At 46.2% G+C, this 16,874-nt stretch overlaps 1 protein-coding gene across 1 annotated transcript in view; it reads right to left on the bottom strand.

Moving 5' to 3' along the window:
• EEFSEC (eukaryotic elongation factor, selenocysteine-tRNA-specific) overlaps positions 1-16,874 on the bottom strand; it is a 255,237-nt gene that overhangs the window by 162,781 nt on the left and 75,582 nt on the right. The gene's annotated exons all lie outside the window — the stretch shown is intronic.

Genomic DNA, 16,874 nt, shown 5'->3' on the forward strand with positions numbered 1-16,874 from the left:
AGACTGCTCTGTCAATGATTCTGATGATGCTGATTCTATCCCACTACTGGGGATAGAGGGAAGGCATGGAGGAGGGAGGACCTTTCTTTTTCGGGCACTCTGACTATGCACACTAGGTCAGCTTACTTAATCTCCAGTAAGCTTATGTTTCAGATGAAGAAAGGGAGACTCAGAGACATGGGTCTAGATCATGTGCTCTAGATCACACAGCCAACTAGTATTGAAGACACTAGAAATCAGGGCTCCTGACGCCACTGCTGAAGAATTCTTCCCACTGTTTCAAGAGGCCTCTTGGTCACCCCTGTCCTGTGATGCTCCTCTGGGCTCCCCCAGGAGAACGGTGTGTCTCTCTGACTTCAGGTAGGCCTAGGCATGCCCCAACCCTCCTGTCTCCCCCTCTGCTTCTCCCTGTCCAGCCTTCTCTCTCATCCTGCCAGCTGGGGCCACAGGGCTAGGCCCAGATGCATGTAGCAGCAGCAGCAGCAGCAGCAGCAGCAGCATCTCCCCTGCCAGGTCACGGGCAGGAAGGCCCAGGTCTCTGCTACAGCCACAGAGAGGATGGACACAGACTCTATCATCTACCATGAACAGGATAGACTATTAAAAACAGACTCGACTCATCTGATAGACTCCCTCTCATAGCGACTGAATTACCAGCTCACCTCTGGACTCCTCTGTTCCAGCTCCAGTTCCCATAGCCCATGGCAGGCGCATGTTGGCTAGTCCCTAATGGGCTGCTGCAGCTCAGATGTGGCCCTCCAAACTCCATCCTCCAAATAGACTCTACAAAGGCACTTTGTAAAAATATATAACTGATTCATATACTGCTGAGCAGGAGCAGGGGTCGGGGGTTAACTGGTATAACCTCTGCAGAGGCACATAATCTTTGACCCAGCCAGGCTCATGAAACATCCCTGCAGCATGTTTGTTACAGCTAATGTTGGAAACCAAATAAATGTCCATCAGCAGGGGACAGGTTGAAAATAAGTATATAATGCTATAATGCCATGATAGAATACTATATACAAATTTAAATGAATGAAGAAGCTCTTTATCTACCACTATGGAATGATATCCAAGGCAGAGTGAGTGAGAAAGGCAAGGCACAATGTGCAGAGTGTGATTTGTGTTGAAAAGGGGATAAGGTATATGTGTGTGTGTATGTGTGTGTGTGCATGTGTGTGGGTGTCACATATTGAATAAGTATTTGCTTCCACACACATAAAATATTTCTGAGGGAATGCAAAAGAAACTAATGACTTGGTTGTCTGCTGGGAGACAGAAGACGAGTAGGAAGGAAATTATCTGTATATTAGTCAGTTCCTTTTCATTTTAAACAGGGGTGTGCAGTATCTGCCCTAGAATAAAATTATAATTTTAAGTGCATAAATAAATAAATAATACAATAAAACACAGACCTGACCATGTCCTTCTCATGCTAAGAGCCCCACTGTCCCCCGGAAAAAAAAAAAAAAAAGACTCCCCAGTGTGGCTTTGGAGGATCCCTGTTTTTTAATTACCAGTTGCTTCCCACTTACCTTGTGCCAGTCACCATGCTATGTGCTCCATAAACCCTTTCCTGGGCTTTTCGCCCTCTCCCCACGGCCCCATGACACTCACGCCTCCCTCACACAAGATGAGCCCAAGCCTTCCCTACCTGGAAGATACACCCAACTGTCTTCTGGGTCCTAACTGTCAGTAAATCTGGGAACTGGCCACAGGGCTGTGAGACTGGGTCTTGAGGCAGGATGAGATAAAGCCCAGCAGGGAACAAGGAGGGAGGAACACATTGGGGGCCCAGCCTGTTTTCCAGTCTCCACCTTCATAGCAGAATGGATCCTGCACCGGCCCCACAAGCCTACCTCTCTGGTGGGCGAAGCTGTGCCCACAGAACCAAGGCCACTCCGCCTCATGGGTTCCTTAAGGACTTCTCCAGAGTAATTCTGACTATCCAAGTTCCCTCTAGAACTTAAACACCCCCCACTACCTAGCCCCTACTTTACAGATGAGAAAGTCAAGGCTTTAGGGAAGTCTGTTGACTGCTCATGGTTATATAGCAGGTAGGCGGCAGAGAAGAGACCTGAACCCTGGTGCCCAGGCTCTTAACTCCCACACCACACAGCCTGCCCTGCTCAGTGGGGACCCAGTCCACAATCTCCCCGCCTCCCCTCCATCAACTCTCCCATTTCCCATCTAAAGATCAAGGTAGGACCCAGGTAGACTCTCGCCCCTTTCCCTGCCTTGCTTTTGCCCCTGCTCCTGTTTTGCCCAGAACACCTGCCCCAGGTTCACTTGCCCCTGATCCTTATGCCCCACCCAGCTCCATGCTGAGGGTTCATAACCAAGGCCTGGGTTTTCAATCTGTATTCACAGCACAAGACCCAGCTTGGGCACAGCTTAATATATTGTTGGACTAATGCAGCAAATGTCCGTATCCGGGCATCTTCCACTTTATTCACCAGGAATCTGTTCCTCTTCTCCAACAGTCGATATCCTATCGGTATACACAACTATCTAGTAGGGGAATAACTCATGTGCTCCACGCATCAGGCCCTCTTGCTTCTCGCGCCTATTGAGATCCTGTGGATGGGAAATGAAACTGATTGACAGACCCAGAAAACTAAGCACAGATAGGACCCAAACACTCAGGAGCCAGTTGGGATTTCATCCGCAGCCTGATTCGGCATCCACAAGCTGTCTTTGTTCCAAAAGGCCAGACTCTTGAGCAGACTCTCTGCAGGGCAGCCAGCACCAGGGACTTCTAAGGAGCCCAGAGGTCAGAGGGACTTGACTGGCCACACTGAGAACCAGAGTAGCACTGGAAACCCGGGGTCATCACCAGGCAACTGCCTGCTGCCTGGCAGCAGCTCTCAGTTACTTTCTTTTCTTCATCAAACTTTTGATCAGACGACAGGAAGTGACACAACTGGCCCGTCTTGCCTTTTTCAAAATCCCTAGTATTTTCATAGAATGAATCAAACAGTGTCCTTCCCAATTCCCATGAACCCAGGGTAGGAAATCTCTCTGAGACTGGAGGGACGTAGCGAGCGAGTGGGTGGGAAACATAAGACAAAAAAATCGCGGCTTATAAATGATCCTCTATATTTCCCAATCTATCAGAGTTTTTCATCTAGTTGTACTGACTACAGTATCCTTAAAAGATCTGCAGAATAATTATAATAGGGTTAAAGTTTCTCAGTACTTTTAAAAATTACAATTTCCAATTCTGCAAATTGTATATCTTAATCATTTCAAAAATAATGAAAAACTTACAAGGGTCAGCATTTAACAAAGTATAAGTTATCTGTGAGGTGTAATTTTCTTTTTGGGACTGAAGGAATAAAATATGTTCAGAAAAAAATATTTCAGCTGGAGAAACTTAACATTATACTTTGAACATATTTTAGCAACCTCAAAATCAGATTCTTTTAAAAAATCAAAGCTATGGGCATTATAAGAAGGAGAAATAATATTAAATTTAAAATAAATTAAAAAAATTTTTATTTCCAACTTATATTAAGTTCAGGGGTACACGTGCAGGATGACCAGGTTTGTTACGTAGGTAAATCTGTGCCGTTATTTGTTATTTTTTTATTTTTAGAGGCACAGTCTTATTGTTGCCCAGGCTGGAGTACAGTGGTACAATCATAGCTCACTGCAGCCTTGAATTCCTGGGTTCCTCCTGCCCTAGCCTCCCAAGTAGCTGGTACCACAGGTGCATGCCACCATATCCAGCTTACTTTTTAAATTTTTTTGCAGAGGTGGGGTCTTGCTGTGTTGCCCAAGCTGGTCTCAAACTCCTGGCCTCAAGAGATCCTCCCACCTTAGCCTCCCAAAGTGCTACTAGGATTACAGGCGTGAGCCACTGTGCCTGGCCAAAATTTGTTTTCAACTGGTGACTTTTTAAATATTTATTGAACAATATAAATACATTTTATCAACAATATAAAACTGCAGTGGCAATTAATATCCTACTATTATTATGACCATTTGCCAAATACATCAACTCTCTCTGTGCCTTAGCCTCCTCATCTTATATGAGGACGATGATACTGCCTATGTTACTGGATTGTACTGAAGACTCAATGAGATCACATATGTAAAGGGTTTAGAACAGTGCCTAGACATATGAAATCCTCAATTATATTAGCTGTTACCATAGTTTTTACTTCTACATCTGCTATTATGACATGCACAGTGGTGGTCTACATGTCTTCATCTCCTCTTACCTGCATCTCAGCACCAACTCTGCAATATGGGCATTACAAATGGGAAAACAGACTGGGCCTGTAATCCCAGCTACTTGGGAGGCTGAGGTAGGATGATCACCTGCACCCAGAGAGGTCAAGGTTGCAGGTCAAGGCCTGATTACACCACTGTACTCCAGCCTGGGTGACAGAGTGAGACCCTGTCCAAAAAAGAGTAAGAGAGAAAACAAAGGCTCAGAGAGGTGAAGTAACCAAGTCAGGTCAAGGAGCAAGGGTTCAGAGGGATTTGAACTCAGTCTACTGATTTTGCTCTACGACAGTATCCTGAAACTCTGAGCAGCAAGATCTTATGTCCAGAATAAAACAAATGCTCTCTACAAGCCCCCTGTGAGTGTTCTAGGACAAAATGGGCAGGTTTCAGACATTCCCACCTCAGAACACAGCTCCTCAGATTCCAGGGTGAGAGCCTTATAATCACCAGATGATACCATTATTGCAGCTGTTTTTATTCATTTATTCAATGTATTGCCTATCTCCTCATTGTACAGGTAAGAAGACTAAGGCTGAGGCAGGTTAAATAACAAAGTCACCCAACTAGGGACAAGAACCCAGGATTGATCAGGCTCCATCCAACACAGGTTGCAGCTGTCCCAACCCTGACTCTCTGCCAAGGGCAGGGGATGGGAGGGCAGCAAGATTTCAGTCACATTGTAGCCCATTTTGCTGAGAGAGCAAGGAGAAAATCGGTTTTAAGGAGAATTAGTTCTCCTCTTTCTTCAATTTTCCTGAAACAGGGTAAGCCTGGACTTTACCTCTCAAATTCCCACTGGTACTAGGAAGGTGTGGGACTAACCAGTAGTGTCCAGCCTGTCCTCCTCAGCACAGGCTCAGAGGATTTGGAAATGGAAGGGGTTTAGACTAGAGGGTCATTTTACAGACCAAGGAAACGAGGGCCACAAACAAGAGGAAGTGGGAAGAGCAGGGCTTGGAGGTCCCCAAGCTTAGGTATGTTCAAATCACAACCTTACCAGGAGCTTCAATTTCCTCATCCACAATCAGGACCTAAACAAAGATGCCTCCTGCAGAAGATTGGGAAAGACTCAGCCCTAAGCACCCTCAGTAAGCAGGAGCTGGTACTAACAGCTGTGAGCACTGAACCTGGGCCCCACTACGCTTGGTTGAACTGTAACAAGGCCTGCTATCCCCACTAGTCCAGGCAGACCCCAGGCAAACACAAGTGGACAAAGCCTGCTGATGGAGTTGGGGAAGGGGAAAGGGGAGGAGAGGAGGACGGTGGTCACGACCAGGCCCCCCACAGTGCCTGTGACCTAGCACCCACCTGGGCACAGGGCAGCATGCCACACTTGTGCACTCTCTCTCAGCCTTTCTGCTCAGCCCTCTCCCTGAAGCCAAACATTCATGCTGCCCATGCTGCTAACCACCACCAGGTTACTCCATCGACTGCAGGAGGTGCTAGGAGTCTAACAGGCTGGAGGCTCCTGGCCAGGCCCAGACCCTCCAGTGGGGACCGGGAGGCCAAAGGAGGCCCCAGTCACAGGAGAAGGCTCCAGTGACCCTGGTCCTTGTTATCACCAGATAACCATTTTCATGAACAGTTTCAGACGGAGGGGAGATTTGTAAAGTTATTCATCCTCTCTGTGCTCCATCTCCACATTTGTAAAACATAAATAATAACTGCATTTCTGTTTTCTACTGACAGTGGTGTCTACCACCCTAGTTGGAAACTCAGGTTCCGGTAGAGGAGACAGCCCAGAGGGAGGGCATGTTTTGATCTGAGGCATGTGATCGAGGAATTCATGGAGAGGGATGCTGCCTGTGGGCAGGAGGAATGGGGCAGCAGCTTGGAAGCCCACCTCAAGTTCTGAGGCAGGTGGGGGCAGAGGGTAAGCATCTCGCCCTGCCAGCTGCACAGCATCAGGCAAGTACACCTCTCGACCTCTTGGAGCCTGAGATTCCTCCTTTGAAGATGCTGATGCCAGAGACAACACCGTAAGGTGGAGGAGGGCACCTCGCCCAGCACCTGCCACATGCCCCGGACTCACTAAACGTAAGCTGCTGTGAGTATCACGATGCCCAGCACAGCAAGAGCTTAAGAACTGGCCTCCTACTTCCTTTAGGACTCACATATACCCAAAGGCCTTGTGTCCTCCAGAGGAGAAAGAGGAAGAGTATTAACGGTAGCATGGAGCGAATACAAACAGTGCCTCCACCAACTCCTGTGGACCCAGCAGCTGGCCCCTCACGGAGTTTCTCGGTAAGTGCCAGCCAACAGCCTGGAGCACTGTATCCACAACTAGGCAGGACATCCTTATTGTTTGAACTGCCCTGCAAAGGTGGGCTCCTCCACAAACATCCTGGCTAAATCCCACCAGACTTGCAGGGAGACCCCTGAGCAGGAGAAGCTGACCCAGCAGAACTAGACATTGCTGTCCTGGTCCCATGAGGCATTAATAGTCAAATCCTGGCTTCTTGGTTTCCAGGTAAAGGATATGCCCTACCAAGTGGACCAGAAGAAGTTTAAGGAACTCCAAGTACCGGAAGTAACAAGTGGGAACGGAGTTGACCCAGCATCCAGCAGGGACGCTGCAGTGTGCTGCCTGACTGACAAGAAACCCAGAAGCAGCAGCCACAATCCAAATAACAGCCATTACACACTTTGGGAGGCCGAGGTGGGCAGATTGCCTGAGCTCAGGGGTTTGAGAACAGCATGGGCTAGCATAGTGAAATCCTGTCTCTATTAAAATACAAAAAATTAGCAGGGTGTGGTGGTACACACGGAGGCTGAGACACGAGAATTACTTGAACCCAGGAGGTGGAGGTTGCAGTGAGCTGAGACTATGCCATTGCACTCTAGCCTGCGCAACAGAACAAGCTCAAAAAAAAAACCCCCAAAAACCCCGAATAACAGCCATTGTGGATTGACAGCTGAATTGGAGTCAAGGACTTCACATCACTGGCTGCAAACTGACAACTTAAAGATGCCTGAGGATCTGGAATGGGCGTTGTCTACCCTGTGCAGTGCCTGTTAGAATATGCATGCACTGCCAACATTTACAACTTGAGACATGAAAATCTCCATGAATTAGCAAATGTGGTTAGACCGGGCCTTTGTCTGATGTGGCTGAGGAGCAGCTGTCTCCTGGAGAACAGTCATGCATTCCCAACTTTACCCTGGTTCCTGTAATTCCCTGTTGCCTCACACCCCAGCATTTATACTACCAGCCTGGCTCCCAATAGGCACTTGAGCTTGTGACTTCTGCATTAGTTCTAATCCTCGCCACTATCCCTAGAAGAGGAGACCTCCCATTTCCATAAAGAGAAATCTGAGGTCTAATTGCCCAACAGTCAACAGCAGAGGCAGCGCTAGAACCAAGGGCTGTTTGACCTCAAAATTTCTGCTTTTTCTATCACCAGCTGCCTCTTGGCCAGAATCATGCATTCCTGAGTGCTCTGGGAACCCTAAGGCATCCCAAAGAGCAGGTGGGCAAGGCCCTGAGGATAGAGAGGAAGGAGAACAAAGTACACAACCTGAGGCATAGTTGCAGGAGGGAACCAAAGGAGACATTCATCACCACCTGAAGAAAGGCCAGGGTGAACAATGAGAGCATATCAGCAGTGGAGGAACAGGAGGAACAACAAAGAGAGTCCATGTAAGACATCAAGGCAAAAAATAAACAGCCCTGGACAAGACAGCAGACAAACAGAGGTGCTGGACCCCTGCCAAAAGGAAAGAAAGCCAAAAAAACAAGAAATGTTAGAGACTCGTGGCTAAACACCCACAGAGCTGGGAGAGGGGAGCAGGGCAGGACGCAAGTCCATTTGCTGGCTGCATAATCTTGAGTGAGGAGCTTTCCCTCTCTGAGCCCCAAGGTCCACATCTGGAAACAGGGACAATCACATAATTGTGATAAAGGGACAATAGGTAGTCATCTAGATAAAAATAAAATTGGATGTCTACCATACACATGACACCAGAATAAATTCCAAATGGATCAAAGTTTCAAATGTAAAAACAGAAAACCAAGAAAGTACTGAAAGAAAGGGTGAGAAAAAAATTTTTTATAATCTTAAAAGTAAAAAGATACCTAGGTAAGAAACAAAACCTATAGAACAAACATATAAGAAAGAAAAAAAGGAAACACTGACAAATTCAACAACATAATAACCAAATATCTCTGTATAGGAAAATATGATAAAGTCCAGTGACAAGGGAGAGAAGCTTAAAATGCATATTACACACAAAGGACTGTTTTCCTTAATATTCAAATTGGAAATATCGAAATTGATTTTTTTTTTTTTTTTTGAGACGGAGTCTCGCTCTGTTGCCCAGGCTGGAGTGCAGTGGCCAGATCTCAGCTCACTGCAAGCTCCACCTCCCAGGTTTATGCCATTCTCCTGCCTCAGCCTCCCGAGTAGCTGGGACTACAGGCGCCCGCCACCTCGCCCGGCTAGATTTTTTTGTATTTTTTAGTAGAGACGGGGTTTCACCGTGTTTCATCCGTGTTAGCCAGGATGGTCTTGATCTCCTGACCTCGTGATCCGCCCGTCTCGGCCTGCCAAAGTGCTGGGACTACAGGCTTGAGCCACCACACCGGCCTGAAATTGATTTTTTAAAAAGAGCAACAGTCCAATAAAAAATGTAAATGGTATCAACAGCTAGTTCACACACAGCACTTTTAGTGAGCATTCCCTCATGCCAGACATAGAGTTGGTGGCTGGCACATTTAAAAGGCCAGACAGACAACAGTCCCTACCCCTTGCAATTGGGAACTCACAGTCCAGTAGGGTAAAGCAAAAGCAAACATTAAAACACGGTAAGTGAATTTCACAGTAGGGTCAGAGAGGCTATGCATCCTGGGGAGAAAGAGCAGAAGTAGGCTCTGTCCGGGAAGCAGGTGGCCTGCAATTTTAAATCAGGTTGTCAGGAGAGTCCTCACTGAGAAGGAGCTATCTGGGCACAGACTCAGAGGAGAAGGAGATGGTAGGCAACAGAGGGAGGAGCCAGTGCAAAGCCTCCACATGCGTTTGAGGAAGAGGAAGGAGATGAAGTCAGAGAAATCAGCAGGGGCATAAAGAAATAAAAATAGCTCAAACATGATAAGACAACCTACCTCACCAGCAACAACAAAAAATGCAAATTAAAAGCACTGTACACTGAAATTCTGTTTTTCACCTACTGGACTGACCAAATAATACTGATGATAATACAAAGCGCTAACATGTGTTGAGTGTTCAGCCTGCCTAGCCCTGACATTCTGGGAGCCTGCTGACACTCTGCGTCACTGCCATCCCCCCACCCACCCCGACCATTTACAGATGAGGAAATTAAGTCACAGGTTGCAGAACTAGAAAGACAGGGAGCTAGAATTCAAAATCAGGCTATGTGGCTCCAGAACCCAAGTTTTACCTAGGAGGCCAACTTACCTCAAACATTTGATAACACTCTTGGCCGGGCACAGTGGTTCATGCCTATAATCCCAGCAATTTGGGAGGCCAAGGCAGGCGGATCATTTGAAGTTGGGAGTTTGAGGCCAGCCTAGCTCATGTGGTGAAACCCCATCTCTACAAAAAATACAAAAATTAGCCAGATTCGGTGTTGCGTGCCTGGTGTTGCTGCGTAATCCCAGCTACTCGGGAGGCTGAGACAGGAGAAACACTTGAACCCAGGAGGCGGAGGTTGCAGTGAGGTGAGATTGTGCCACTGAACTCCAGCCTGGGCGACAGAGTGAGACTCCATCTCAAAACAAACAAACAAACGAACGAACAAACAAACAACACTTTGCTCCTCCACGCAGGGGAGACAGATAATCCTGCCTGTCGCTGGGGTGGGGTTGACGGTGGGAGCAGCACATGCTGGCAAATGGCCGTCAGACACCTCTGGGGACTAGCAGTGACCCACGTGCACATGGAGCACATATGTGGACACTCACTGCCACATGTCTAGAAGAGCAAAAACTCAGAACCAGCCTGAGTGCCTGTTGGAAGGGAAGCAGTTAACTAAACATGATATATACCTAAAACAGAACATGACACAGCTATTTAAAAACACCAAGGTAACTATTCACTGAACAGAGCTCCAGCGGAGCTGGTGTGTTCACTGTGTGCACAGTATATTGCCACTTCTAGAGAATCCATGGAAGATGCCGGGCGCGGTGGCTCAAGCCTGTAATCCCAGCACTTTGGGAGGCCGAGATGGGGGGACTGCTTAAGCCCAGGAGTTCAAGACCAGCCTGGGCAACATGGAGAGACCCTACCTCTACAAAAAAAAAAAAAATACAAAAATTAGCTGGGTGTGGTGGTGGGCACCTGTGGTCCCAGACATATGGGAGGCTGAAGCAGGAGAATCACTTGAACCCGGGAGGCAGAGGTTGCAGCGAACTGAGATCACACCACTGCACTCCAGCCTGGGCGACAGAGCGAGACTCCGTCTCAAAAATAAATAAATAAATAAATAATAAATAATAAATTAAAAAAAAATAGAGAATCCATGGAAGAAAGAACATGCTTAAAAATCATGAAGTGTCTTTGGAATCTTTAGAAGAAACTGGTTATAGTAGTTTGCTTCCAGGAAGTAAACTAGGTAAGCAGGGGAATAAGAGGAAGATTTACTTTTTACTGTGTACATTTTTGTACCTTTAAGATTCTGAACTACATACATTCATTACTGACTCAACAGCAATTTATTTTTAAAAGTAAAGCTTCAGGCTGGGCGTGGTGGCTCAGGCCTGTAATCCCAGCACTTTGGGAGGCCGAGATGGGGGGACTGCTTAAGCCCAGGAGTTCAAGACCAGCCTGGGCAACATGGAGAGACCCTACCTCTACAAAAAAAAAAAAAATACAAAAATTAGCTGGGTGTGGTGGTGGGCACCTGTGGTCCCAGACATATGGGAGGCTGAAGCAGGAGAATCACTTGAACCCGGGAGGCAGAGGTTGCAGCGAACTGAGATCACACCACTGCACTCCAACCTGGGCAACAGAATGAGACCCTGTCTCAAAAGAATAAAATAAAATAAAACAGTAAGTAAAAGTAAAGCTTCATATCACTGGAAAACCAGCATAATTTACCATAAGTGAAAGGTTTAAAAAAAGAAGTACAATAAAAATAAAACACTGTTATTAAGTTCTAGCCAGACATGGTTACAGTAATAGGCACTGAGCTTGCAATGTTAAGAGAAGTGTAAGAGCTCCCAGCACCAATCTGAGACCTCCTTAAAGTCATCAGAAGGACTTAAAGAATCTTGAAGTGGGAATAACTTTCTCACTGGGATCGACGTTCCTTAACACCATATCTGTGCACACATGAAGTCATCTCAGACACAACTCTAGGTATGTACCTGTCCTATCAGGAAACTTGTCAAGAGGCTGGCTTTGATCTACAAGTTAGACGATCCACCTAAGGCAGGGTGGGAGGGTAGAAGAGAGAAAAAGACACCCAGTTATGTCTGCTTAGTGGTCATAAAGATTTTCTGTTAATGAGGTTTCAGCCTTCTGCAAGACCAGTGAAGAAACCATGGCAATGTCCTTGCACCACAGTCAGCCACGTCAGCCTTGCTAGAGAGCAACTCCGAAGTCTCTGTCTGGCTGTACCAAAACCATGCTGTTGTATGCAAGCATGGTCACAAAGACGACTCAAGGTTGATGGGCATACGGGAGTCCTCTGTACTATTCTTAGAGCCTTTCTCTAAGTTTGAAATGACTTTGAAATAAAAAGCTTAAAAATGAAAAAAATAGGCTGGGAGTGGTAGCTCACGCCTGTAATCCCAACTCTTTGGGAGGCCAAGGTAGGCGCATCACTTGAGGTCAGGAGTTCAACACCAGCCTGGCCAACATGATGAAATGCCATCTCTACTAAAAATACAAAAATTAGCCAGGTGTGGTGGTGCGTGCCTGTAACCCCAGCTACTCAGGAGGCTGAGGCAAGAGAATTGCTCGAATCCAGGAGGCAGAGGTTGCAGTGAGCCGAGATCACGCCACTGTACTCCAGCGTGGGCAACAGAGCAAGACTCTACCTCAAATAAATAAATTAAATAAATAAATAAATAAATAAAAAGATGACTACAGGTCAGGGAGTTGGGGACAGGAAGAAAGAGAATGAACACATATTGCATGCCTAAGAATGCACCAGGCACATTATTTCAATTAATCTTAATAGCCCAGGAAGGAAAGATTTATTATTATTCACACCACACAGGTGCAGAAGCTAAGACCTGAAGAGATTTGAAGGATCTAAAGTGACTTGCCCTCAGTCACACAGCTAACAAACTGGAGGACTGGATTAGAACCCAAACCTCTAACTCAAGAGGAGAACTTGTACCATGATACAAAGCAATATCGCCTGTCCGCCAGAGTCTAAGAGCCTGCATGCCCACCATGAGGCTGAGGAAAGAGGAAGTTAAGGAGATGCTCAAGGTCAGAGGTAGGAACCTATCTAATGAAGGGTGTTCCCTATCTAATGAAAATACAAAATAAAGTGATCTTCAACAGATGCACGAAGGAGCTCAGGTAGATCTGTAAGAGAACTTCCTGAGAGCAAGGGCTGGTAAAGATGTGGATGGATAACTGGAGACATGATTAAAGAGCTCTGGGGCTAAAAGTTTTCAAGACGGCTGATCCACATCAGGGAAGAAGTATGAATTAAGCCAGGGTTCTCCATCCATGAGCCATCTTCATGATTTCTGCCAGGCCCATGGATACTACCTCTACTATTATTTACTCACATGTATGTTTAAATCACATCATTTTAAAAAATTCAAATGCACTTATATTAAAAACAACTTTACATGACCTAAGTACAACACTATTAAACTTGCATTAAGGAGAAATTAACTGTAAAGATAAATGAAACGTTATTAGATGTTAACTGGATAACACGGCCTGCTGAAGCACTGAGCCTGGAACTCACTCTCTGCCGAAAAGGGGTCAGCAAGAGGTGGGGAAAGGCATGCTGGCACTAAATCCAGGGACTGGAAGAGAACTGGAAAATGCATGACCTTCAGTCTTGCTAAACCAGAGCATTAATGATGTGGCATCAGCTCATAGCATCCGTCAGCCAGGAGCGGCCCACCCCTAGGGAGGCAGTGAAGTAGACACCGATCACCGGGAGAACAAGAGGCAGAGTCAGCATCATACAGGGAGACACACAAAGAGCAGAGGTTTCCAAGCTCCTGTCAGGGCCAAGGAGTCTGCGGGGTGATGGCTGCTTATGCCGCCTTTCCAGATGCAAGCAGACACAAGGGCTCTGTAGGGCCACAGGGCTCCCAACCTAACCAGGGAGTTTTGCCTTTTTGCTTCTTTAAGCTACTGTGTCTATCTGGGGTAATCTTTTTAGCTGATTTTGCACAACAGTACAACTCCTCTTCAAGAGCAGTGAAAAAGAGCAGAAAATGGAATTTGAAATGTAGAAATAAAATAATTGTGGGCCATAAGCTATAATTTGATTTCATGCTTTACAAGGAAATGAAAGAAGGCTTCCTTAAAATGTACAGTTTCTGCTCTCTCCCGCCTCCATCCCCTTCCCCCCTTTTTAACCATTTTAGGATTTCCTCTAGCACTGAAGAGAAAATAGGATTGTGGAAAATGTTCAGTTCTCAAGTGTCACTACCACTCAGGGCAAGCTCGATTTTAATGTGAACTTCCCATTCTGGGTAAGAGGAAATTCTTCAATTAATAAACCGGGTGTGTGGAGGCCAGTCTTTAAGGTTTAATCAATTTCATCTGTACTTAGGATAAAAAGACTGACTATTCTACTTTTTCCCCCTCGTTTTCCTTCTTTAAAAAAATAATAAAATGAATGTTTTATTTTAAATTCTTTGAGGTTCGTATCTCCTGTTTCAGGAAATATTGTCTATTTCATGCAGTGAGTATGAAAACTTCCCCCTACCCCCTGCCCAACTTTTTTACTTTTCCTCCAAATCTTTATTCAAAAATAACTAAATTATCCTTTGCCCTTATATACTATAACAGCTTGGGAGATGATATGAGTTATACAGGATTTTGGCAGACACCTTGAGGGGCGCTTGGGGGTAGGGGTGGGAACAGACAGACGAATCACCAAATATGGATACAAGAACTTTTGGACAAAACAGTAAGAGGTAGACACAGGAATGTGAATTACGAAGAAAACCCTGAGCACACTTCACCATCAGCGAAGCCTGAAATCCAAACAGAAACCTCGCCCACGGAAGAGCCCCTGCCCTGTGTGTCCTCATGTCTCTCCCAGTTCTCTCAGCTGGGGAGCGGGGGGAGATGCAAAAGGATGGCTTGGAATCTCAGAATTCAACCCAGGAGCTTTCCCAGCAGTGCTGAATAAACACTCAGACTTGCCAACCAACCAGGAACAATAGGCCTTAACAGGGCACCGAGAACCCCTGACTCTTTTGTTACGTGACATGGACACTGAGTCTACCTCGGATCCTGGCGCAGGGTTGGGAATCAGGCCCCACAGCAAAGGGCTCAGGGCACAATCCCTGGAGAGGGCCAGCTTGAGTTGGAGCCCCTGCTCCACTTACCAGCGGTATGATCTTTCACAAAATGCCTGGGATCTCCAGGCCTGTTTCCTCATCTATCATATGGAGATGAAACCATTACTAACCTTTTAGAAAGGTATATGATGTGCCTAGCAGACTGCTTAGAACAAAGAAGGTACCTGATCCATGAGACGGGAGAGCTAGAGTTACAAAGATCTGTGCAATTCAGTGTCATCTCAGTTCTTCCTACAAGGTGCCTTAGGGAAAAGGCTACTTTTTAAAGTCAATAATTTTCACAAAAATTCTGGAACTCTGGGGCCCTGTCAATGTGATTTCCATTGTGAAACTGAGTGGAGGGCCTCATCATTCATAACAATGGCTACCAATTATCAAGGTCTCAACTGGGCTGGCCACAGTGCCAAGCAACAGCCCATCCAGGTATGAGAAATCTGAGGCTTGGAAAGTTAGACACAGAGCCCAGTCCACAATGAGGGCTCACTAAAATGAGGGGAAGGAGGCGAGGGAACACAGGACAGAGGGGATGGAGGGGATGAAAAGGAGCAGAGGAGTGGGGGGACAGTGCAGTACTATAACTAGAACATGGTGGAGCCAGGAGCCAACGCTAGCTCTGCCTGATCTGAAGCAACATAAATTAGTTCCACTGGCCACCTCCCTGAAGGTCAACAAAGAGGATTTCTCTTGAAGACAGCACCCAGTGATCTCCAAGGGAAACTGTGAAGGAAACTTCCTGGAGTCCTCCATCTCTAGATTTCAGGGCATGCCTATTGATGCATGGGCCACCTTGAGAGTGAGGGCAAGGTGTGTGGGGAGACAGACAGACTTTGTAGGGAACATTCTGGATTCTACTTCAGCTTCCCTAGTCTGCTTGCTAAGTGAGACCTGTCTAAAGGCCCTTACCCATTTGAACCTCAGTCTCTCCTACCTGTAAAATGGGGATCATATACTATAAACAGAGCAGTGTGAGGCTCATGGATACTTGCTAACCAACCTCACTTGGGTCTGGGAGACAGCAGGTGCTTCATCATGAAAATGATCATTATGAGCGCTCTTGAGCCTGAGTTCCTGTTCTCCCTAAGAAATGCTATCATCTCACAAAGGCCTGTCCTAAAGTAAAGGAAGTGGAGAGCAGTTGTCCCAAATGTAAAAGCCTCCAGTGGCCAAGTACAGTGGCTCACACCTGTAATCTCAGCAATTTGGGAGGCTGAGGAGGGAGGATGGTTTGAGGCCAAGAGTTTGAGACCTGTCTGAGCAACATAGTGAGACCTCCATCTTTATAAAAAAAATTTAAAAAACAAAAATTAGCCAGGTGCAGTGGCACATGCCTGTAGTCCTGGCTACTCTGAAGGTTGAAGGAGAGGATGGCTTCAGCCCAGGAGCTCAAGGTTGCAGTGAGTTATGATCGTGCCACTGTATTCCAGCCTGGGCCACAGAGCACGATCTTATCTCGAAAGAAAAGGAAGGAAGGAAGGAAGGGAGGGAGGGAGGGAAAGAATGAATGAATGAAAAAACAAAACAATGAAAGAATGAAAGAAAGCGAGCGAGAAAGAAAAGAAAGGAAAGGAAAGGAAAATAAAAGAAAAAGAAAGAAAGAAAAGAAAAAAGAAAAGAGAAAAGAAAGAGAAGGAAAAGGAAAGGAAAGGAAAGGAAAGGAAAGGAAAGGAAAGGGAAAGGGAAAGGGAAAGGAAACCCTCCAGGGCTGGTGGGCACCTCACATGAGCAACATGGGCTAGGCATAAGTCAAGGTGTGAGACCAAAGGGAACAGAAACTCCTGCACCCCATTTGGAGGGGACCGTTTCTCCTCAGCTCCAGTATACCATGGCCAGACAGGAATGTAGGCCTCAAGTTGCCAGATCCTCCGATTTTTTAAGAGATGCCAAAAATCTGGAATATTATATGAAATTCGCCAATGTTTAAATGTTGACAACCAATTGAAAAAAATGTTTAAACAGCATGGCCCAAACAAAACATGTTCATGGGCCAAGACTGGCCTGTAACTCCCTAGTGTGAGAACTCCGGAGTTTTCGTTAGAAAGGAAAGTTCGAAGAAACAGAATAAATATCCAGCCTCTTTGGCCTGTAACTATTGGAGTCAGAAAAGCACTCAGGAATCAGTCCACTGCGCCTGGGGTAGGGCAGATTTGACAGTCCAATCCTTCTT

The sequence above is a fragment of the Colobus angolensis genome, unplaced genomic scaffold (genome assembly GCF_000951035.1).
Source record: "Colobus angolensis palliatus isolate OR3802 unplaced genomic scaffold, Cang.pa_1.0 Scaffold31, whole genome shotgun sequence".
NCBI lineage: Eukaryota > Metazoa > Chordata > Mammalia > Primates > Cercopithecidae > Colobus > Colobus angolensis.